General features: G+C 44.4%; 1 long non-coding RNA gene across 1 annotated transcript in view; it reads right to left on the bottom strand.

Moving 5' to 3' along the window:
- Positions 1 to 640: 640 nt before the first annotated feature.
- Positions 641 to 24,334, bottom strand: part of LOC130872108 (uncharacterized) — a 42,993-nt gene continuing 19,299 nt past the window's right edge. Inside the window, exons 2-6 of the long non-coding RNA XR_009056884.1 lie at positions 12,226 to 12,377; positions 11,542 to 11,647; positions 11,159 to 11,318; positions 7,665 to 7,774; positions 641 to 1,095 (exon numbers count right to left, since the gene is read on the bottom strand). This is a non-coding gene — a long non-coding RNA (uncharacterized LOC130872108). The remainder of the gene's footprint in view (positions 1,096 to 7,664; positions 7,775 to 11,158; positions 11,319 to 11,541; positions 11,648 to 12,225; positions 12,378 to 24,334) is intronic.

Here is a 24,334-nt window from a genome sequence, read left to right on the forward strand (position 1 = left end):
AGGTGACTTGGGAGCGAGGAGGGAACCTGCCACACAACATTTCATATCCGTTTTCAGAGGGTGTCAACACCCTCCTTCCCACACCTGCTGTTCCCAAATATCACAACCTGATTTTTTCCTCCAACCTCCTGTCTTGATGATGCTGATTAAATATGCATGGCGCGCTGCGATGCCAGCACACTTTGTGAAACTTCAGATACCTTTTATAAAGCAGAAGCTTTTTTTATTCCTGTTCGTGGATCTCAGTTTTTAAGAGAGGTGAAGCGAATGACAAGTGAATGACAAATGCCAGTGCCTGGGAAAGGAAAAACTAACTAAAAAAGACATCCCCCAGCCTCCCCACGATGAGTTTTCAAATTGCGTTTTGCATTAAAATTGTCTCACTTTAAGACAGAAGGTTCTGAACAAAACAAACACCCCAAGAATTGAGAAAGCAGGGATATGGAGGAGCAACTGGTCCTATAAGGAAACAGTCACTTATTTTACCTCGGGACCGAAAATCCCCGACTCTGTAAACTACAAGTAAATTTGTTTAAGTATATATTATTTATTTGTTATGAAAGGAAAACTATTTGCAATATACACATAACTTACGCTCATATCACAGACAGCTTGTGTCCTATGTCATCTTTCATGCTTATTTCAGATGGGTCTTAATGGGGCTTCTCCCAGGGCACTTCTCAGCTGCCACCAGAAGAGCCCAAGAGCTATACTAACAGGTGCCAACCCCAACTCAACCAGTACAGTCTGCTGCCTGGGTGTCTAGTGGAGGCACACTCTGCATTCACGTTTAAGTGGCTACCGAAAGGCCCTAGCACCATGCACAGAAATCTGATTCCCCAAATCTAGAGTTCAGGAAACTACAACAGAAGTGTATGTGTCTCAAGTTCATAAACAGTATCTTCAAATCCAGTTGAGCATTTCTGTCATTCCCTGTCCATTGTTCGCCGGGGGAGTTTACCACTCTGTTAAAGCAAATCGGCTGGCTGGGAAACAATCAAGCCGAAGGTGAGCTGCAAATGCATCTTCCCCTTGGACAGCCTGGCCTTCTCAGAGCTCCGGACGAGCTGAGTAGTTCCAGAGTTCATCACAGCTCTGTTTTGAATGAGAACAAGAAAACATAAGCTACCGCATACCAGTTACAGTTTAAAATATCAGTGAAAGCACTATGGTCTCCCTCTGAATCAATGCCTCAGTGGAGAGTTACCCCAAAGTGTGTGTCGGGGGGCACAAACAAGCATAACAATCTTGTATTGAATATGCCATGTGGAATTAGGACCTTCCGTAGGATCCATTAGGTTCCCATATTTATTTTCAATTATTTAACACATATTTATGTAGCTTTTATTATGCTTCAGTGACTACCCTAAATATACTACAAATATATATTGTTCAATCTCTGTACAACCCTGTAAGCAAAACACTATAGATCAATGTCATGTTACTTCACAATTCAACGGGAGAGTCTGGTCATCTCTCCAAGTTCATCTACTTCTATGTGCTCAATCTAATTTCAAGGATTGCCAGTGCTTTCTACTTGTATGCCATCTTCCTTACTGTCCTGTGGGCCTGAAACTTGGACCTCATTCTTCCTTTCTTTCCCTCTCCAGTCACAGCCGTAGACAAATTCTCTACCTGCCTGCCACTGGACTCAGGTGTAAACTCCACCACTTTAGGATTCTGTGAGTGCCTTTTTGTGTCTCTGCTGCCGTATCACTTACCCTCCTTCTTCAAAGAGTTCTCAGTGTTTCCTCATTGCAAATCAAACTGAGCATAAATACATGATCTTGTCATTACAGTCTCTTCATAATAATGTCTCATCCTTATTTCCCATAATTCCCCTTAGCACATCAAATATTCAGTCAAATTAATCTGCCACCACTCACCAAATATGTCTCCTAGGTATCTACACTCTGATTTTTCTTGGAAGGTTTTATCTTTCTGCAGCCTCTCCTTGCAGTCACCTCCACTTACAGAAGGTCCACAGACTCCCCCAAATTAGGTGTCTAAGTTACTTCTGTGAAACTTTTGCAAGTTTCCTTGTCTCCAACCATTCTCTCTTCCTGCCTCCACCCAGCCCCTCCAGACCTGGTTGCCTTCTTATACCACATGCAGTATCTGTCTAAGAAACATGTCTAGACTATATCATCCCGTGGCCAAAGTGGAACGTCATTTGGGGGACTGTCAGGACTAACCATCATCCTTGGCATGAAAAATGGAGTAGAGAAAAGAAAAATGAGTGGATAAAGTTGTGGGCATTCTTGTTGCTTTTATAGTCTGCTTCCAGGATTTGGAACACAAGGATCTTTTAAACTGTAAAGTCACACCTAAACAGTGGCTTGTAACAAATGGGATTGCATAAAAAAATGCACGTCAAAGAAAAGTACAAGAGAGAGAGAGGGAGGGAGGGACGGGGGGGAGAGAGAGAGAGGGAGAGACAGAGAGAGAGAGAGAGAGGAGAAGGGGGAGAGGAAGAGGGAGAAAAAGAGAGAGTAACCTAATTAAGAACTGGACCAATGAAATAAGCACATAGTTCTCAAAAATTAAAGTAGAGATGACCAATATAAAGACCTTGGGAATTAGGAAATGCAAATTAAAACTATCTCACAATTCTACTGCAGACCAGTTAGCGTAGTTATGATTAAGAAAGCAAATGACAATGAAAGATGGAGAAGATGTGGGGGAAGAATGCTTTATAAACTGCTGGAGGTGATGGAGATCCAGCCACTATGGAAGTCACTATGGGAGTAATTAGCAGAAAATGACAGAAGCCACGTATGACTCAGCTAGGTCACTTCTGTGTATCGCTACTCCAACATGCCAGCTATACCCACACATCCATGTTTATTGTAGCCCTGTTCATAATAGCCAAGTTTGAACTAAGCCTAAATAACTGTCATTAAAAACTATAATATATATATTATAGTTTTTACAATATATACAAGACACAGAGAAATCATGGTGGCATTGAACTGGAAAATTCCACCCTAGCAGCTAGGTACATATGCTGTATATCCCTCTGTGGTTAAAAATTAATCAAAACACTTCAGCAATGCAACCTATGAATTAACTGGCCTCTGGCAAGGTATGGAATGATGTCAATAACATTAATAGGATAAGAAACCACTTTCTGATTGGATCTAAGGCATACTCCATAGGGCAGAACTCACTCATAGTACTGTGCACTTGGCAAACAACCTGTTCAGATAATCATGGGCCTTCCACCAAACGACTGGCCTCCATGCTGTCTTAACACAAGCAACATCGCCTTTCTCGTCACTGTTTCCCTCTTTGAGGTAACTTGTCATTCTTTCACGCTGTAATATAATTGTTCTCCAGCTTTAAAGAAAGGTGGTTCATATCTGCATGCTTACCCATGCCTATCTTGACTTTTCCGTACTATTTTCTCACACTATTCATGTTTCTAGCTCCTAAGATTAATACATAGGGTTAATCAAAGAAAATGTGGTGCATGTACATTAAAGTTGTATTCAGCCCCAGAAAGAAAATGAATCACATTATTTGCTGGAAAGTGGAAATAACTAGAAATTATCACATTAGACAAAGCAAGTCAGGTGCAGAAAGACAATATTGCACATCTCCTCTCTCATTTGTGGGTTCTAGAGCTTTTATAACTATCGAAAACATTTATTCAAATGTGTGTGTGTCACAGATATGTCATTAAAAACAGAAGAGACACTAAGGGAGGGGAGGAGACAGGATGGGAGGGGAAGGGGCACAAAGACTGAAAGGGGGAGGGGAAGAAAGGGACAAGTTGTTTGAAGTCTGTAGTAGACAGAAAAGAGACTGTCTCTAGCACTGTGAGCACTGAACACAACCCAATAAGAAGCTGTCAGAGAAAAGCAGTTTGTGAGGGGTGCAGGAGGATGTGGAAATCAAGCAAAGGAAAGATGCTACCTGCTGCAAGTCACATTTGCATTATTTGCTCCTGACAGTAGTTCCTCACTTGGCAACTGGCCAGCATAACTGAAGGGACACAGTGGAGTGAGTTGGTCCTTCATGAAGGTCGCCCATCTTTAGAGACACTTCCCCATGGCTTACTGATTTCTGTTCCCCTGACCCTTCCCCTTGGTGATCTTACAGGAACCAAAGAACACGTAGAAAACGTAGAAGAAATGCACCAGGATGTGTGGACGGATGAAGAGTTTTTGAACATAACCCTAAAACACTAGAGACAAAAGCAAAAACAGGCAAACAGTGATCCATTGAACTAAATATGTGACACACCATCAAAATCAACGATTCATAGAGTAAAAAGGTAACCTACAGACTAGGAAAGAACACATGTGCATTTGACAAGGGGGTGGCATCCAGATCATATAGAGTGGCAGTTCTCAACCTTTTGGGGTCACAGCCTCTTTAGGGGTTGAGTGACCCTGCCACAGGGATCATCTAAGACACCTGGAAAACACAGACATTTACATCATTATTCTTAGCAGTAGCAAAATTATAGTGATTCAATAGAAATGAAAATAATTTATGATTGGGGGTCACCACAACAAGAGGAACTGTATTAAAGGATCGCAGCATTAGGAAGGTTGAGAACCACTTATATAAAGAATCCCAATCCCTGGATGGTTAAAAAAAAAAGAAAAGAAAGAAGAAAGAGAGTAAAATTATTTAACCACAAAAATATGATGATGCTCTGTTAAGCACCAAATGATCAATGAGTACCACATAGTGCAGTCATAAATGAAAATTTAAAAAGTATGTCTCATGCCAGTTAAGAGGATGTGGTCACTAGAGGTTGGGAAGAGCAGAGGGGAGGGATGGGTGGGAACGGCTCATAGAGGGATGCTGAAATGTAGCCAGACAGGCACCGGAAGCTTTAGTGGGCTGCACAGTAGTACAGCTATAGATGACGCCGATGCAATGCGTGTTTCTAAGTGCTAATTGTTATGGTGTTGGTAGCAAACATCCCCAGGTTCCTGTGGTGACAGCTTGGTCCCTAAACAATGGTGCTGCAACCAACCACTGGACTCTGAACCGAGTTCACAGCTGGGTAGATGATTAGAAAGTGGGACCTTCTTGAAGGAATTTGGTCTTTGGGGTGTGACTTCAAGGGGATCTTGTCCTCACCTGTTCTCTTTTTCTCTCTGCCCTTCTGTGACCTTCATCCATGATACACACAACCTCAGCATAGCCCAGAAGCAACAAAGCAAGCAAAACAAACAACACAAACCATCCTCTATCCCTCTTTCAATATGCTCTTCTCAGGTACTTTGTCATAGGGATGCCAGTAGACTCGGGTGCCAGTAGAAAGGCTTTGGGTTTTCTCCATAAAGAAAGAACAAATGTTTAGGGATTTAAATGCATTTTCCCTGACATTTCATAACATACATATGTCTCAAAACATTAAGATTGTCCCTACAGAAGTCCATCTTAAATATCCAGTTAAAATAATTTTAAATTTAAAATATAATAATCATCTAATCCACATGGGAAGTAGAAAAAAACAAGATCTCTTGAGTAAATTGGGAGCATAGGGACCGTGGGAGAGGGTAGAATGGGAGGGGAGAGGAAGGGAGAGAGTGGAGAAAAATATATAACTCAATAAAAAAATTAAAAAATATAATAATCAACTTGATCTTTCTTACTTCCTATGGTATACAAGTCAACAAGTGGATACTTTTCTATATTATTCTGAATTCCCCCCCACTGTCCTGTGATAACTACCAGCAATCTTACTACAGGGGACAAAGAAAAATGTGTCCACAGTCAGCCATAGTGAAAATTGAAAGCATAACCTCAATTCAGCAAGGCAGAGGCCAGTCCTGATCCTTTCTCTTATATGCTCACCAGAGTGACATGCTGAAGGAAGAGTCGCTAGTTTTCATATGATGCACACAGCGATAATGTTGCTTTTGTTGACCTAAATCTCTTTCTTCTGGAGAAGAAAATGAGATCTGGGGTGAGCCTGTGGCAGTCCGGTACAGACACACTTTTCTCTGAGCGCTCATCTTTCCCTAGAGTTCCCTTGTTTTGATTCTGTTACCACCATCACGCCTAGTCCCTCACTTGTGGGTTGCAGAGGCAGAAGGACAACAAACACTTTCTTTCTCTTCTCCTCAGCTCAAAGCAAACAATTTTTCTCCTTATTTTTCTTAGCAGGATTGAGATAAGCAGATGTTTTAGATGTAAAATTTACCAAAAAACAATGACTGTCCAAGTGAAAGTAAAGTAAAAACAGTTCCCAGTGGGTAACTGATTTGACTGTGGTGTGTGTTGTGGTTGTAGTCGTCATTGTTGGTGAGTATTCATAGGCTCGTGAGAGGTCATTTCCACATGACAAAGAAGAAATGAACACATCGACGCTCAGATTGACTAAGACCCTCATCTCTTCCTTCCTTTCTGAAGATTCAGTGCACACGTGCCAGGAAGTGCTACGCTGCATTTGTAAGCTCCGAAGAGGATCGGCAGCCAGGCAACTCCCTCCTTCCTCTCAGGGCTTAGCTGATGCTTGTCCATCTCCCCCCAGACATCCACTGCTGAGTCCCCATGTGGCCGCACCCCTTCTGAATGTTGTAACTTACCTTGACGTCAGTCATAGAATATTGATGTCTGAGATGTACGGCCTGCTGAAATGCTGCCTCTAAATCCCATCTACTGCTGGAGACGTTGACAAAGGCCACCGGTACTGTACTACCGGAACCAACCAGCCTGAGGTTTCCAACTGCTCATGTCCCACCTCACACGGCTCTATCGGGACCTCGAACAGCATTCCAGTTCATTACCCCTCATGAGCTGCTGAGATCACTATTGTTAGGGACTCAAGGTTGACGTCAGGTTGCTGGTGTAACAGAGGTCTAGGATACAACTGCATCTTACTCCTACATAAGGACACAGCTGATAACAAGCTCTCCTATCTCCCATGTCTATTGAGTGAGCCGGTACAAGTCTATATTTTCCTCTTCCCAATCTACTCCTTCAAACTCATGCTCCATGTTGTCCTTCTTTCTTCACCTTCTCACCCCATTCTCTTTACCTGAACCATCAACTGCCTCCATTTCTCCCATCACTTGGTGAATATGCCAATTTCCCAAGACCTTTCCTTAGAAAACTTGAGGGTCCCAGAACTGGCTCACCTGTGTATATCTCTTTCTCATAAACTGGCAAGAAAATTTGTCTTTTTCTTTTTAGATGTATGGCTCAGATTAATTACCATTTTGTACGTTTTGTAAAATATACTATAGCGTGAAAACAAAAAATAAAATTAAAAAAAGCAAGCCCCAAGTGACACAGACCCAGGGCAGCAGGGTGTAAACATGATAAGAGAAGAACATATTTTTATCTTTGTTGGGGTCACTGCCAACTACTCAGAAATTTCTAGGGACAATAAAACTTTACTACCATAACAGCCTTCACGATCTCTCTGAGCAAGAAAATGTTTGTTGTCTAGAACAAAAACACAAAAGAAAGTTCCTGGGTAAGTAGGTTTCTTTGGAGGTCAGCTTCCAAGAAATAGGTAAAACATTAGCAGTTAAAATGAGGATCGCTTAGCTTTATCTCCAGAAAAGAGAACGCAATGGGAAGACGATAGGCTACAGGCTAAGGAGTAGGAGCCAAGAGCAACAAATTGGAGACACAGCTGGGTGAGATGGCATGAGGGTAAGGAACTACTGTGGTCAGGCTGCACTGAGTACCTTCTCAGGGTGATGCTGCTGAGTACCTTCCAAGGGTGATGATGCTCAGTACCTTCTCAGGGTGATCCCTGTTCATCCCAGGAATACCGTCATTCAAAGATTCTTCTATTCTTCCAAAGAGAACAATAAGAAAGCCATGTTTATTGGACTACTTGGGAGACTATAGGGAAAAAACTGGTTAGAAACAATGCAAGAGCCAGGAAATAGTGACGGCTACTATTTCCTATCTGAGATGCCTTGAGGAACCCTCCAATGGTCTTAATAAATGACTATGATGTTGATATTCATTCAACAGTTCTTTGTTGATTTAAAAAAATATTGGCCAGAATCATTGTTTTATCCGTTGTAGTCTTTTGGGTCCTTTGAGAGCCCAAAGAAAGGTGCAACACATAGAATGTGCCCTACCATAAGAATCGTGTGCTTTTCACCATTTTGCTCACTTATTTGAGCCTTGTTTGTCTCTAGAATACTCATCCCATAATACTCAACACAAGTAATTTTGTCTGGATGCTGCTAGAGGCATCGTGTCTGCCACAGCCAGAAAGGAGCAGGAGAGGCAGACCAGGGATTCCAGTCACACAGTCTGGGCAGGTTCTAGATCTTACCAGGGCTTAGGAAGCAGGCACTCAAACCCTGGCTCGCCTCCACTGGGGTGGCAATAGCACAGTGCTTGTTTTATATCTATATTTTTTTATCTTCATAGAAACTTCCTCCCAGAAGGTCAAGGGTGCTTGCTGTGCCTCTTGTACACTAATCTCATCCTTCCTTGCTTTGTCCTCCGTGTCTCTCGCCAAAAGCATCATTAGGCAAACTAGAACAGAAGGTGGCCGGAACCTGGCCTCTCTGTCTGCCTCCCAGAGCTCCCCATCAGAGCGAGGGCCCCTCACTGAGTCTGGCATACCACACTCAGTCTGGAAAGGATGCATGCCATCTGCCCTAGACCCCTTTCAAAGGCGTCTTTCCTCCTTGCTCAGTCTTATGGATGTGTGAGTCATGGCCAGTTGGAAAAGAAGCAAGGTTGCCAACTTCAGCCTGGACAATGGCAGACCTAGGGTTGGAATAAAGCCTGACAGGATGGCGGGAGAGAGAAGGCAGACATAGATCATTGTCTATTCCTTGGAATCAGAGGTAGACAGTACTGTGACCCAGGACAGCTGAGCAGTACACCCAGGCCTCTGACAGACACATAACAGAAACAAGCAAGGACCAGACGTGCTAGGGCTCTTGGAAATCCTTGACTGCAGCATCCCGAATGTACAGTGGGGATGCTGAGCCTCAAAAAGAGCATGGTCTCATGGGAGTAGCACAGTTAGGGCTGTGGGATCCTCCAGTTCCTCCCACCACTCTAGAGTGACATGTCAAGGATAATCTTAAGAGATGTATATTGCTTCTAAGTGATGGTCTTAGGGAATCCGTCCCTCATTCCAAAGATCCTATCAGCAGAGCAACTGTGGCTTCTAGTCAACACCATTTACCTCAAAATAATCTTTATGGTCCAGATATTTTCTAATCTCTTCCTTGAAATAAAATGCACTTGTCTAGTTTCATGCAATTCTATGCTTCTTGCAGCCATCAGAGGAAGGACTGACAGACAGAGGCCTTACAGCAAGTGCCAATGGTGCTATTAAATTGGTGCAGGGTGGTTGGCTATGAAGAAATCCATCTAGCCACCAAACTAGGAGTTGAGCCCCATGAACACCTTTCCAGATAAATGCTTACCAAATTCTGAATGTAAGGGACCTAACTGGATGGACTGGGACAGTGTCATTTGGAACAGGCATTCCAAATGTCGACACGAAAGATACTCCATCCTTCCAACTGCTCCCTCACAAACTTGCATCATGACCTCCGGCTCCTTCTTACATCGATAGCCAGTTCCCTGTAAACATGGCTTGTTCTGCTCCGTAAGATAGCAGGTAGTTGGGTGTTCTCACTGCTCTCACCAAACACAGCAAAGATAATGAAGGAGAACACCAGCTTCCCCCTCACAGTTCTGAAGATTAACTGTCTGCAAGGCTGCACTCCAGGCAGACCTGCAAAATAATGTCTTTGATTTTTCTGGCTTCTAGAAGCCAATGTTTTCCCTTGGGTGATAATCCCCATGTCACCAAGGCCCATACTGCAACATCTCCAACTGCTTCTCCCATCTTCACTCTTATTATCCGCAGTTGTATTGAGGTGTAATCAAAAAGGAAAAGTGTACGATATTTGTGAAGTGTGTCCCGTGTAATAACTGCCACATCAAGCTAAGTGCAATGTCAACCACTTCTATTATAGATGTTTCTGTGAAAGAAGAACCCTTAAGATCCACATTTTTTTTCCAAAATTCAAATATTTAACTAAGTCATTGTGGTAGATACTAAATCACCACAGCTCGTACACTCTCCACAGAAAAAGTTCTGTACCCTGGCGGAGATTCTCATTTCTCTCACCTGACACACCCTTGGTAACTAAATTCTGCTGTTTCTGAGTTTATCAACTTTAGGCTCCACAGAGAAGCAAGGCCATGTGGCTCTGTCCTTCTGTGTCGTAGCTGGACTGTGTCCCTTAGTAAAATGTTCCCCAGGCCTATTCTCAGTGTTTCAAATAACAAGATTTCTTCTGTTTTTAGGATTCCATCCCATTCCTCTTTGTCTCTGTGTCTGTCTCTGTCTTTCTGTATGTTTGTCTTTCTATGAGTCTGTCTCTGACTCTCCTTCTTTCCTCCCTTCCTATGTCATCCGTTTCTTCCGCTGATGACCACTTAGGTTGATTCTTCATCCTGCCCACCATAAATCATTATAATCATCCTTGTGACCACACTATGTCCACCACAGCCCAGAATTCCCCAACTCCATGTGTTTAATCGCATCTACAAAGTCTTGGTTACCTTACAGTTTCCAGGTGTCAGGATGCAGACATGTTTGGGGACAATTACTCAGTCCACTGCACAGGAGCATTCTTGGTTTTTTGATTTTTTTGTTTGTTTGTTCGTTTGTTTGTTTTTGCAGCATCTTCACAGACTCCACAGACTCCTCCATGTCTTAGCGTTCATTGCAGTAGCCTCTGAACCACAGTCCCTACCTTCCCATCCTCCACGCTTATGAATGTAAGGCTGCCCATATCGGTTTTCTACTCAGAGCATTTTATGGGCTCCAAAGTCCCATGATTCAACTCCCCTCCCATGTCCTCCTGCTGCTCCTTCCTTTGATCCTCCACATCCATCACACTGGTTTTCCCCCCAGTACTTGAACACGCCAGGTGACCTGGTGTCTCAGGGAGCCTGGGCTGCTGTTTCCTCTTCCCAGCATGCTGCCTCCGCAGCGCCCATACCTTTCTTTCTTACTACTTCCTCTACCTAGTTCTCCACCCCACATCACCCATTTTCATTCTCTTTCCTCTTCAGGTAGCAATTCTGATGTCACTCTCATAGCAGGACTGACTTTCACCAACCAAATGAAAACGACTCTTCCCATAGCACAGACGTCTCCCTATACACCTTCCTTGGTACTTACCTGCTAGCATCTCCATCACCCGCTGATACAAGACAAGGTTGAACGATCTCCAATTCTCTGCCTCACTCTTCCATCCCACAACACACAAAGATATGTACAGTACAAGGACAGTACTTTTGCCTTAAAGTTCTTGCTGTAAAATCTCCACACCTGGAAGTACCTAGAATGAATCAACACATATTCAGTGAGTAGACAAATGAAGCTCCTTAACCTCTCTAAATAGATGAATAAAGTCATTTCTTGTCACCTTCACTTTCAGAACTCTAAAGGGGGTGTTCCAGCATATTTTGCACGTTTTTCAGATACTCTAGTCATCCATGAGAGTTTTCTGTTCAGTTCCCAGCCCTGTGACTTCCTTCTGAGGAGTTTATGAAGTGCCATACCTGCCCAACATCTGGAAGAAAAAAGCCACGCCACTCTCCACTTCCAGCACACAGCTGATGGACATGGAAGCTAGAATTGGCTAACCAGGTGCTTCTGCTCAGACTGCTGTGTGGATAGGAAAGAGAAGGAGTGAAGTGGCTATGGGAACGGCCATTGGCATCCAGGAAGATGTTGTACAAGTCTATCAGTTATAGGTGGAAGCACCCATAGTACCAGGTCCTCTACAGTCTTGACCTCTTAGCTTACCTTGGCTTCGGCACATGGTTCACATCTGCTCCTGCCCTTTCTCTAATCAGTGAGCCTTCTGTCCCTCCGAATACTTTCCTCTGTTGCCTGGAGCTGGGATTCCCATGGAACACTTAGCGGAAGCCCTACGGTCGATGCTAACGGTGCTCCACACTGATTCCATCCGCTATCTGAATGCCTGTTTTCCCACAGCTACAGTGTATACACTTGAGTGGAAAGGCAGAACCATGGCCTAATGGGAGCAGGATCACCCAAGACACACAGCAAGCCTGACATCATACACCCCCTGACTGACTGACCCAGAATTCAGGAGTGTGAACCGCTTGCATCGGGTTGAGACCATTGTCCAGCGGTTGACTCCCTGCAACTCAGAACAGGGCTGGCCCTCCCGGCTGATCATACTGCTGTCCGGCCCCCCCCTCCCCAATCCTGCTTACCCTCCTTCTGGGAGGGCGGTGTTTCAGAGCATGTCCTCAACAGACGTGACCCACTCTTGGGCTCTGCTCATAGGGAATTCGAAACAAAACAGACCTTGACGAATAACCGTATGATTGGAAGTGAAGTATTTATTTCAAAATCACATCTGTGCCTGGCAAGTTGAAGTGAAGCTTGGTGAGTAATGATGATTTGTGACCTTCCAGGAACTGCAAACCGTATGTGAAACAATCCCCAACACCATCCATCTGGGACGGTGACAGCCAGGAAACATTTTCCTCAAGACCAAAGTTCTTTCCCTCTATATATTTTATGATTTCCTCATACTTTTCTTCCTGTACCACAGCCATAAGGTAGCTATGGAAACGGCACTGAAAAGCAACTCTGCCTGTTCCTGGCTTTTTTGTGTCACCAGTGGGAACACCCTGGGTGGACAATGTGACTCCTGCATCATTACCTCCCGTAAAGAAATGGTCAGTCTGTATTTGGAGGTGAGAACCCCAGTCAGCTTAGCAATCGCCACGTTTAGGGACTGCAGAGATGGCTCAGTGGTTAGTGTGTGCTGCTCTCTCAGAACCCCCATTTCAGTTCCTAGCACACATCAGGCATCTCACACTGCTACCCAAGCTGCAGGAGAATCCTATGTCTCCTGTCTCGATGGGTGAGCACACGCACACATGTGCGCGCACACACATACACACACAATTAATTGAAAGCAAAATAAATCTTAAAACAGAAAGAAATGGCCACATTAATATGTTAAAAGATATTCCTAAAGCAGAATGCCCATATGCCACTGACTACCAAAAAAGGGTACTCAGTAACTCTGATGTGACTTGAAGGCACTGGCAAATATGGGGTCATAATTTCAACCATAGCAATCAAATTATATCTCTCCAGACTTTGTGATGTAGAATAAGGGGTGCAGTTTGTGGTACAAAGAGAAAAGAATAGATTCTAAGTGAAACAGAAACTAACAAAGCAACTGAATCACGCTGAAGATGAAACACAGAAACAAGAGCTTGGCCCCTGACTGGCTCAGTGGGTAAAGGCGCCGATGACCAGAGCCTGATCCCTGCTTTTCTTTGGACCACCAATCAGCTCCCAAATAAAGACACGGAGAATTATTATTAATTTCGAATGCTCAACCTTAGCTAAGGCTTGTCCTACTAGCTTTTTAAACTTTATTTAACCTGATTCTATTCATCTTTGCTTTGCCTCAGGACTTTTTGCCTTTCCTTCATTCTGTGCATTCCACTTTCCCGCTTCCTCCATGTCCATCTGGCTGGCTGACCCCTGGTGTCACCCTGGTGTTTCTTTTTCTTTATTCCCCTGGGCCTAAATTCCTCCTCCTACTTACTCTCCCTGTCTGGAAGTCCCACCTATGTCTCCTTCTCCACTTTTGGCCAGTCAGTTCTTTATTAGACCAATCATGTGTCTCGGGCAGGCAAGGCAAAACAGCTTTGCATGATTAAACAAATGCAGCAGCAGCACATCTTTGCCTAGTTACACAGACATTCTGAAGCAGAAGCAAAAGCAGCAGAACTGTACATAGTTAAGCATCTTTGCCTAAATACTCCGCAACACCTATTAAAAGGTACAAAAAGCAAATCAACCCCACAAACTTGTTCTCCCCCCTTTACACGTGTACCATGGAAGACACCCCCCCGACATATGTCATATACACAACAAAAACAAAATAATAGCAACAACAACAATTTTACAAAAAGAACAGGAGCCTGGCCTTGAACCCCTTCAACCGAGAACATAGTGAGACAAGCACATCCATTTGTGCCAGATTACACTCCCCTTCTAGAGATGTATGCTGGGAGACTGGTGAGCAAGACTTATGGGGGTCCTGGTAAAGCCGAAGGGGCCCATTTCCACATCTATGTGTATTCTAGGAACAAATCCTTCATTCCTTGGATTCAATGGGTTTCTCTTTCTTTTCTTTTCTTTTCTTTTTTTTTTTTTTTTTTTTTTTTTTTTTTGGTTTTTCGAGACAGGGTTTCTCTGTAGCTTTGGAGCCTGTCCTGGAACTAGCCCTTGTAGACCAGGCTGGTCTTGAACTCACAGAGATCCGCCTGCCTCTGCCTCCCAAGTGCTGGGATTAAAGGCGTGCGCCACCACCGCCCAGCTGGGTTTCTCTTTCTTATAACCAAAGTAGCACAATAGCATCAGTGACTAAAGATGACGTTACGTTCTGTTCCCCGTCCCTTTGCCACCCAAAGGCTCAGCGTATTTGGAGTCAGACTGGAGTGTCTGGAAGCCTCTATGGTGTCCTTACTGCATATTCTGCAGCTGAAGTGAGAAGACAATAGTTGGGGCATTAGCTCCCTCTCGCCAATTGCTGGGTTTCCCCAAACTGGTTTGATTTTAGTTCTCCAATGAGTCACAAAGGTCACACACTTCCAGGGTTTGCTTGAATGTGAGTTCTTCACATGCGCTTCCACAGCACCATCGGGAGAGCATAAACTGGTACTCACTTACCATTGGTTGAAGATGACTAAGCAATTTTAATGAGCCGTCAAAGTTTGGACATTTTCGTGAGTTGGAGAGGGATACTTGAGACCAAACCAATAAAAATTAATTCAAGGCATTGTCAGCAATTTAAGATTCTAGAAAATCAAGTCAAGCCCCTATTCACAGACAGGATGACTGAAGTCTCGACCCCAGCACATTCCTGGGACAGGCAGGCAGGGCTGTCTAGAGATGACCGAACACTGTCCATCTCTCTATTCACATCTGTCCATCTGTCCTCAGGGAGCTTCAGAGAGAGGTGAACAGCTGCAGCAGGAGATGAGGAGCCCCACACCTGTGAACCTGTCCACCTCAGCTACACTCACCTGAATCATTCCAGGGTGTTATTTACAGATCCCAAACATCTCTGCTGTTTAAAGTGACCCTTGTACGTGAAAATTCATAGAAAAGACAATTGGTCATATATTGTGGGCCAGGACACAGGGCAATCACTTTCCTTTCCTTGCTCCAAAGAGTTCGGTTTACTGAAGGGAGGCATGCACGAAAATAAAGAGCTATAGAACAGAACAGAGTAACAAAACAGGAGACTCTCTAAGTCATCGAAAGCAGGAGGCTGTGTTACATTTCCATCTCCTCCAGTGAAGACTAGAGCAGCCCCAAAAGCATTAGCTGTAAAGTGTGATATTCACTAGCTTAATGTTTATTGAACTTGGCAGCGGCCATATAAAAGAACACTGGGCTAGGAGCTCTCCGGGAAGTAGTAATGAACCTACAGGGGGTTTCACTGTCAAAGATTCAGAGTGGGTTGAAGATCCAGCGTGGAAACCACGGCGCGTGCACCAATGCGTGCACCGGGAAAAGTCACTGAATGAGTTAGCATCTCTGTGTGAGGGCCGCCAAGGAAAAGCTGGGGGCCGGGTGGGAAGAGGTGGTAGATAGTGGCCAGATGGCAAGAAGGAGGAAGTTCCGGACACAGCCTTGAAACAGAGAAGCTATGTGGGAAAGTGAGAGCAAACTGACCCCGCCGTGCTGAGAGAGTGGGCCAAGCGTGAGTAAAGACAGGGAAAAGGAGGGAGCATCGGAGGGAAGACTGCTTAGTGCGTGGGAACCGGTGCTTCACGTCAGAAAGTGCGTGCGGGAAGAAAATCATCTCTGCCCGTCAGGAAGCTGCTTACTCCTGGACGAATATCCTCCTGAAACGTCTCACCTGTGGCAAAGGTCGTGCAGCAGCCACATGCTGTCACAAAACAGAAACTGCGGCAAACTGGGATCGTGCAGTCACTCAGCAGACCGATCAGGAGTCCTGACCAAGTGCCGTCCTTAGACTGAACCCAGCAGTGAGATGCAAGACAGCGCTTCTCGTGAGTGGCAGACAAAGGATGCTTAGTAGAGGCTGAAGAGAGAGATGCCTGATCGGCACCTTGCTCTCACAAAATAAAGCTAGAAGCTAGGGCTGGGGGCATACAACTTGTATTTGGAAACTGAACGATAAAAATAAAGACTGCCATTCAACTAAAAATCTAGGATGGCTCTAGGAGAGGGGATAAGAAAAGATCTCGGAGCTGATTTACAAATATCCTAAGTTGCAGACTGGACTTAGCAGACTTGGTAACCACAGAGGGGATGATCATAGTAAGTCAGAGTTTCCTTCCGGCAGAGGCAGGTATCACATGCTGCTCTACTGAGCCACCAACTTGTCGTAGACTTCACATACACCATAGACAAGGGACACGGCTTTGGAGTGACTGAGAACTCTAACTTCAATCATAACCACTGCACTTGTGCGTGTTTCCGAAAATGGGCTTCCATTGGCGAACATTTGGAAAGCTGATGTGTGGACGCTGGGAGCCCTCAGTTTGATCACCAAAATTGGAATCCATTAGCATCCTGCTTAATGCCCTGGAGCAAATCTTCTTAGGTATTTCAAGGCTCCTGGGGTCTGCCATTCCTGTTCTTTCAGCTCTTTATTGTGTCTTCCTTCCCATACTCCTTACCAACAAGTCAGCTACTAGTGACACTCCCCAAATGCCTGGTATGGATGTTCCTCTTTGACACAGTGGTACCTACAAGGGATGCTTCAAGACCCAACTGGAAGGTGTTTCCCTGTACTTTCAGACAGAGATTTTGTGCTCTGATGCCACCTTGCACCTTTTACTTAAAATGCCTGTTTTTTTGTTTGTTTGTTTGTTTTTTCCATTAGACTGTGAATCCCTCAAGGCTGGGAACCATATTTTTCCATTGTTGCTTTGCTACAGCTGGCAAAGCCCTTTTCTAAGTGAAGAGGCTAATTTAAGCTGCAGTGACAGGCCGTGACCACCAGATGGCAGTGTGCGGACATTTTGTCCCTCACCCACCACGAGGGAGCAGAAGTGTTCGTAACTTTCATCTCTGGCATGGCGGACAGAAAGAAACCTTTGACCAGTCAAGCTCACCTCCCTGAGTCAGAATCACAGGGGGCCACTGTGTTCCCTGTTTTCTGAAAGCTGTCCCGGAGGCCCTGCTGTGTTCCATGATACAGGAACTTAAGGTTTCCCGGGTTGATCTTCACAAGGACAACGTGACCATCTTCTCAACAACCGGGACGAATGGCCACCAACACCCACGGATGGTCAGCGTCTGTCGAGGTCCCAGAACTTCCTGCCCACAGCCATCTGCCAGATCCACTCGGCAAGCAAAAGTCAGCCAAGTATCCACTACTTACTTTTCTTTTCAATTCTGTTACTGTGTTTTTGAACTGACATGGGATAGGTATACACATTTTTTGAGGTTCAGCGTGGCGGTAGACACAAGAATACGTTGTGTAATAATCAAGAGTGTGGCATTTAGCGTTATCTATTACCCCAATCATATATAGTTAATTCTTTACTGTGAGAAGGTTCTCCTCCTGCGGTGGGTTTTTGGAATAACCCACGGCAATATTCACCATAGTTACGCAGTTATGCTGCAGAGCATCAGAATGTCTTCTTTCTCCCTAGCTATGCAGGGGCCAGGCTCTCCCCGCCCCCCGCTGTCTGATCGCCACTCTCCCACTGGAACTCTATGACATCAACTTGTTTTGATTTCACAGACGAGTGAGGTCATCTCTGCGGTATTTGTCTTTCTGGGCCTGGCTTGTTTCACTTAACTATGCCCTCCAGACTCATTCATGAGGCGGAAAAGTCAAGGATCCGACCATTTTTAATGTCTAACTAATATTCTCCTGCGTATATACACATTTTCTTTATAAACATTTCCACTGATGGACACTTACCATTGTTAAGAATTCCTGATTTTGTGAACAGCAGCAGCAATTTCCTCGGAATATGTAGTATTTTAAAACTAATGTCTTCCCTGAGAATTTCCCTGTTTCTTCATGGGTGAGCACAGTGCTGGGCAGCCAGGAGGGCGCTATGCTGTCTTTTTTTCTCCCCAGGCTTGAGCTGAGAAGCAGCGAAGATAGGGCCTCCCAGACCTCTCATTGTGTGCTGATCTCTGGGCTCCCAAATGATGGAAGACAGTGAAAAAAAAAAAAAAAAAACAAGAAGGAGGAGGAGAAGAAGAAGAAGGAGAAGGGGAGGAGGAAGAGGAGGAGAAAAGAAGAAAAAAACATCCTGTAGATCTCCAGATTACAGACAGCCCTAGGGTAAATGGGGCTAATCACTCACTTCCCTTCCGTTTTCCCACCATTGTTAGTCTGCAATCTTCTCTAGCCCCAGTACCTATTGGTATAGTAACCGGCACGCAGAGACCAGGGAGCAGTGTTTCCTCCTGCCATAATTCTTGACAGTCCAACTCGGCCAAATGTGTCCTAATCCTATTGTCCTGGTTAGTTTTTCTGGTACCTTGACATAAAAGTTGGAGTCAGCTGAGAAGAGGAAACCTCAGTTGAGAAAGCGGCAAGCTCGTGGCATCTTTTCTTAACTGAGGATTGATGTGGAAGGATCCAGCCCACTCTAGGCAATCTGTCCCAATACAGGTGGTCCTGGTTGCACTGGAAAGCAGGCTGAGAGCCAGGAGGACAAAACCAGTAAGCAGCATTCATCTGTGGCTTCTGCTTCAGTTCCTGCCTCGGAGCGCCGGTGCTGAGTGTTGAGTTCCTACTTTGCCCCCACTTAACAGACTGTGACTTGACATATGCGCAGAAGGCAAATAAGCCCTTTCCTCCTCAAGATGCTTTTGGTCATGGTCTTTATCGCAGTAACAGACACCAAAATAAGAAAACGATAGACTTCTTCACCATTCGAGCAACTGTATTTAGTATGAAGCATGAAGATTCCAAAGAGCCTAACTTCTCTTAACTAAATTCAACTCTTTTAGTTCTAAGGAAGTCTGGGTTCTTCCTTGGAATTGAGAGACTAACTAAGGGCCCTCCTATGAATAAAATACTACATTCCATAGCTCATATAGTGGGTTGGATGCATATGTGAAATAGATCAGGGGTCAAATTGTGGACTGCGCACATCCTGACCCCCTTCCTGTGGTTGGGTTTCATCGCCTCTGCCAGGCTGAGCTTCCTTGTCAGCAAAAGCAGCCTCTGCCAATTAGATGGCAACACAGGTGTGTGTTCAGGAGTGCACAGTGCACAAAAGAAGTGTTGACAATCGTCGCTGGCATTTGCATCGGCAGACGTACACTAGAGGAGGCACAGCTCCCTACAAGTAATTCTTAATGTCACCGTCAGCAGATGCAGAAACATCTAGACCCCAACTCTCTATAAATCATACCAGGGCCCATTCCTTCCGCGAGATCCATGAAGAGTCTTTTCATTCTACAAGACTAACGAAGTTAATCAACTCTGATTGGCTAAGAACAGGCAAATGAAGATACAACATTTAAAGTATACTTTCTGCCCTCAGTGAGCTCACGGTATATGGAGATCTGCCCTCGGCAGTTTCAGTTCCATGCTTGAGTGCACTACCCTGGTGCCCAGACATTCCGAAGCCACCCAGGAGAGAGCCAGAGTCCCTGGTGTTCCTTAAGGACACAGCAAAGCCTTCATGAGCTAACCTTGGCCTCCCTGGCACTGTTTCTCCCAAATAGCATTTGCCTTTTGAGAACACATTATGACGTCTCAGACTTTTAACCTTGGTACCAGCTGTCCATTCGGAATGGAATATCCCCTGCTGGGAAGTTGGAAAGAGCCCCAAATCTTCCTCATGACCTCTGGGAGACTGCAGATTCCTTCTTCCCCAGCTGGGGTCTCACTACAGATTCTGGCTACATCATTTTACTTGTTCCCTGTGCCCCAAACAAAGCCAATATTCTGCAGCAGTCACACATAAACAAAGTCTGATGAACCCCTTCCCTCAGCAGGTGCTCGGCACATGGCAGTCCATACGAGAAAAGCCAACAAGCCCTGCAAAGGGTCTTTTGTCCCCACCTACCTAGATTTATTACAGGGAAATTGCTATACAAAGGCTTCTAACACCATCTAAATTTTATTTCCTTCTATCCCCTCAAATTGAATTTGCTCTTTAAAAAAATGCATAATAATAAATATATTGAATGTACCAGAAATTTATTTAGTATATATTTTAAATATATAAATATAATATATTATTTATTAAAACATAAATAAATATATGACTAATAAATACATTTTAAATAGACATAAAGTATATCATAATAAATTTATTAATAGTCTCATTTGCGTGAAATCCCTTTGCATATACGAACATCATTACCACATCTCCTCTTATACTTTTCTAACATGCTGGGCTAACTGAGCTCTCACTAGCACATCTTTTTAGGGGTTGATCATGAGATAAGCACTTCTCTGAGACTCCATGTCTCAAGTTTAGTCCTGACGTCACCAGTACGGCGGCCACCTTACATCATACACCCCACTTCGCTTTGCGGTACAAATGTCATTTCCTCTTTCCACACTCTCAGTCGTTTTAGCTATGACTCCTTAATTACCATAATTGCTGTTAGTTTGTTGAAGACGTGCATAAAGCCTTGGCACACTTCCATTTGAGTTCTTGTGTTTCTGCGAAAGGTCAAACAAACCTGCTGCCATTTTACCTGTGCCTGAGACTGAACCCAGAGCAGAACCGCCTGCTCGGACTTGCCTCGCTGTGGGTCATGATCAACAGTCAGCCTTCCTTGTCATTCATCCTACCATGTCATCACTGTGCGTGTCTGTGGACTTCCCTTTTTGATTGACACATGTTTGAAGTTATTGATGAGGGTCAGTGTGACAATTTGATTGAGATATACTGCGACGAGGGACCCAAGCAGGAAAAGCACCTTTTGTTCTGAACACATTCGCGTTCGTGTCTCCTCTTTTCTATCTTATTTGATATATATACTTCATTGTTGTTAATTATACTCGCACTGCTGAGTTGTGCCAAAGAACACGAGAGCTTACTCATCCCGGAAAACCAGCGCTCTACACCCATGGATCAATGTTCTCAGCTTTTGAGTTTAGCTGGGTGCCATCTGCAGATCTGCTCATTCCTTTCTTTAAAATAACGGAGGTATTAACACAAACTATTGAAAAAGCAAAATAGCTTCTAGACCTTACCGGAGACCTCCTAACTAACATGGAAGTTCAGGCCTTCCTAGGAGCCATTTTTCTTCTAAGAAAGAAGCAAGCGACTGGAGGGGCGTGCTCTTATCTCACCATGTGACCCAGTCCTAGCGAAGGAGATCATGACAAACATAGTCTTTTTAGTTCACTAGGCAGATCTACAGCCGAGGAAGAGGGACAGGAAACATGGTTACTATGGCGAACTCACATTCATTCCTTCCTGGTAATCTGTGCCTTTCCTCCAGGATGCTCACGTGTCAGTAAGTCAACGGCATGACACTCCTTTCCAAAATGTCAAGAGCCAAGATAAAAATAAATAAATAAATAAATAAATAAATAAATAAATAAATAAATAAAATAAAATAAAAACCCATGTTACACTGGCTTGACTTAACCTATGACCGGAAGCAAAACGCTTCCCTTGTGAGGCCAGAAACCTGCTGTTATCTCCCAGGGCTCCTGAGACGCATATGAATCTACACCCACGCTGACATGTCCATGTTAGCTGGACAGCAGAACCACCTGTGTCTTCAGAGTGTGGTGTCACATCACCATTCCACATGCCTCATCTTCTTTGTGGCCTATAGACTTCCCCAGAAAAGATGTAGACATTTTTCATCTCCAAATGAAGGTCCAAAACATCTCAAAGTTAGTGGAACCAGGGGTCACCTGTACAGCACGTGGTACTCGAAGACTCGCTCATGCAGCACTGTTTGCATGATGCAAACATGCTTTGTCCAGGCATGCAGGAGGCCACAGAGGATGCCTGGTCACTCATTGCTGTATGCCTATAGTCAACAGCATAACAAGAGCTCAAGGACAAAGGAAGGAAAAATAATGAGAATGAGCATGAGAGCATCTAAATTCATACCAAAATATGTATGTTAGGTTTTCTAGGTGGGATGTCTGGTCAGGAGAACATGGGTCCCTCGTGCTTTCTGGGGTAGGGTGAGAAAGCTATCAAGTGAAGCATTTTATAGAGACTGGAGAAAACTTCACTGGGGACAAAGGTGTAGGTCCTGCTAAGATCACCAGCCATATAGGCCAAGGCCCGACAGCTCCCCTGTCAGCTGTCTGTGTCATTGGGAAAATTCTGCATCTTAACAGAGTTCTGTTTCCCAACTGATAAAAGACAAACGGCAGCTCAGATCTCCCAGAAGTGCTGAGGACATCAGATGAGCCACAGGTTAGTTAATCTCACTGTGAAGCGAGTGTTATCTAAGGCTGGGCTGGGATCTATCGAAGAGGAGAGCAGGGGACTGCACATATATATTTAGCCCGGACTGACATAATCTCTGGGGCTAACTCAGGAAGATCTTGATGCAGCAAAAATGCTCAGCAGCCTCAGGTTGAAAAGACAGAGCATTTACAGCGAGGGGCAGCTGAGAGACTATATGCATCCTATCTGGGGGGCTCTGACAGCCGCACGCAACACATCTTAAACTAAATCTACCACCTTCCCCCTTGAAGCCCGCTTTGCCTCCCAGGCCCCCTGTTTGTTCCTGACAGGACAGTATCTAATGTCACTTCGGCTGGAGATGTATATGCTCGTTGTCAGCCATAAAAGCAGGGAACTGTCTCCCTGTGTACTCTCTGGCTCTGAGTTTTAAAATCCTCATCTGTGGGACAATGGTAACACCACCTGTCCCTAATCTCCATTAGTATGTTATGAGAATCTGCGGGTTGATGGAAAAGATACCCTGAAACCTGTAAAATGCACTAAATGAGAAGGGTGGCCTGAGCCATCACAAGGGCGCCAAACCACCTGCCTCTGTGCAGCCCAAAAATCGGGTCCCAAATCTCATCTTTAATAACACCAAATGTTATTGGTTCAAAGATTCGCAACTTCCACCGCCGTAATTGTGCTGTTTGTTCTTGAGCTCAATAGCTTGACTCTGTGGCATTTTGCTGCTGAGAGAATTAAGAAAATCATTCCCACATTAAAGGTGTAAAAATCTTTTGAATACATTAATGAGGTGGTAGGAAGTAGGCTGACATTAAAGGACTTGGAAAGTTCTCTAATTAAGCCTAGCTAATGAGTTTTTCCACTCTGCCTGAGCTCTGAGCCCGGCAGCCTGACAGGCCTCAGACTTCTGTGATCTCTATGAGAGCCAGCCCCCAGCAGCTGAAGCCCATGTTCATCGTGGGCTGATTCATGCCCTCACACCTCTGGCTGAGGCATCCTCATCAAGCAAGCTACACCACATGGACCATGTGGGATGGAGGTCTGAGCCTCCCAAGGCTACTGACATCAAGTACCACACCATCGTGGCATTCCACCAAGGTCCAGAGGATGATATGAAAACTATCACAGATACCGTGTCAAAGCTGGGACCAATGTGAAAGAGGAAATGGACTCTAACGGATTAAACCCTATTGTTCAGCAATAACTGAAGACCGAGTGCTGTGAGGTACAGGGATACTAAAGTCAAGGACTCTGAATGTTTCTAGAAGCTTACAAACCAGTTGGGGAAATAGTTGTGTTTGGAAATAACATTAAGAGACAATTCAGCACATCGCGAAATTACCATACTATTCATTGCTTCAAGAGCACCAGATGTGTCAACCCCTTGGCATATTTTGCAAAGTCACTTACGATCTGGCCCAGGTACTCTTTCCATTTCTGTTCATTCGAGATAAGGTGAGGTCACCGTCAGAGCATCCTGCCCTTGGCTATGTAAATCATATCTCCTGGTATCTTTATTGAGTTTAATAGACCTGCCAGATTCTCTGCTGTGTGACAACTTGTTGGATCTATTCCCTGGTGCTATTTGCTGTGACCATATGTTGTTTTTAGTAGATGGATGGATTATGGACTAGAACACTTTCTCCAGTTTGACCTGACCTCCCAAAGTATTCTGCAAACATCGGAGGAGCATGGTCTGTCTGCATTTTGCTGTCTCATACACCTTCTGTGCATTTGTTTCCTGCTTGGAGAATCAACTGTAAAATCGATAATATAAGATAGATACATAGATACATAGATAGATAGATAGATAGATAGATAGATAGATAGATAGATAGATAGTATAGATGGATGACCAAGGCAGTTAATCTCCTAAATAATTTTCCCTCCACAACATTATGTAGGGCCCTGTTGGCATGGAGTCTAGCCCACC

Source organism: Chionomys nivalis, chromosome 3 (assembly GCF_950005125.1).
Source record: "Chionomys nivalis chromosome 3, mChiNiv1.1, whole genome shotgun sequence".
In the NCBI taxonomy this organism is placed as follows: domain Eukaryota; kingdom Metazoa; phylum Chordata; class Mammalia; order Rodentia; family Cricetidae; genus Chionomys; species Chionomys nivalis.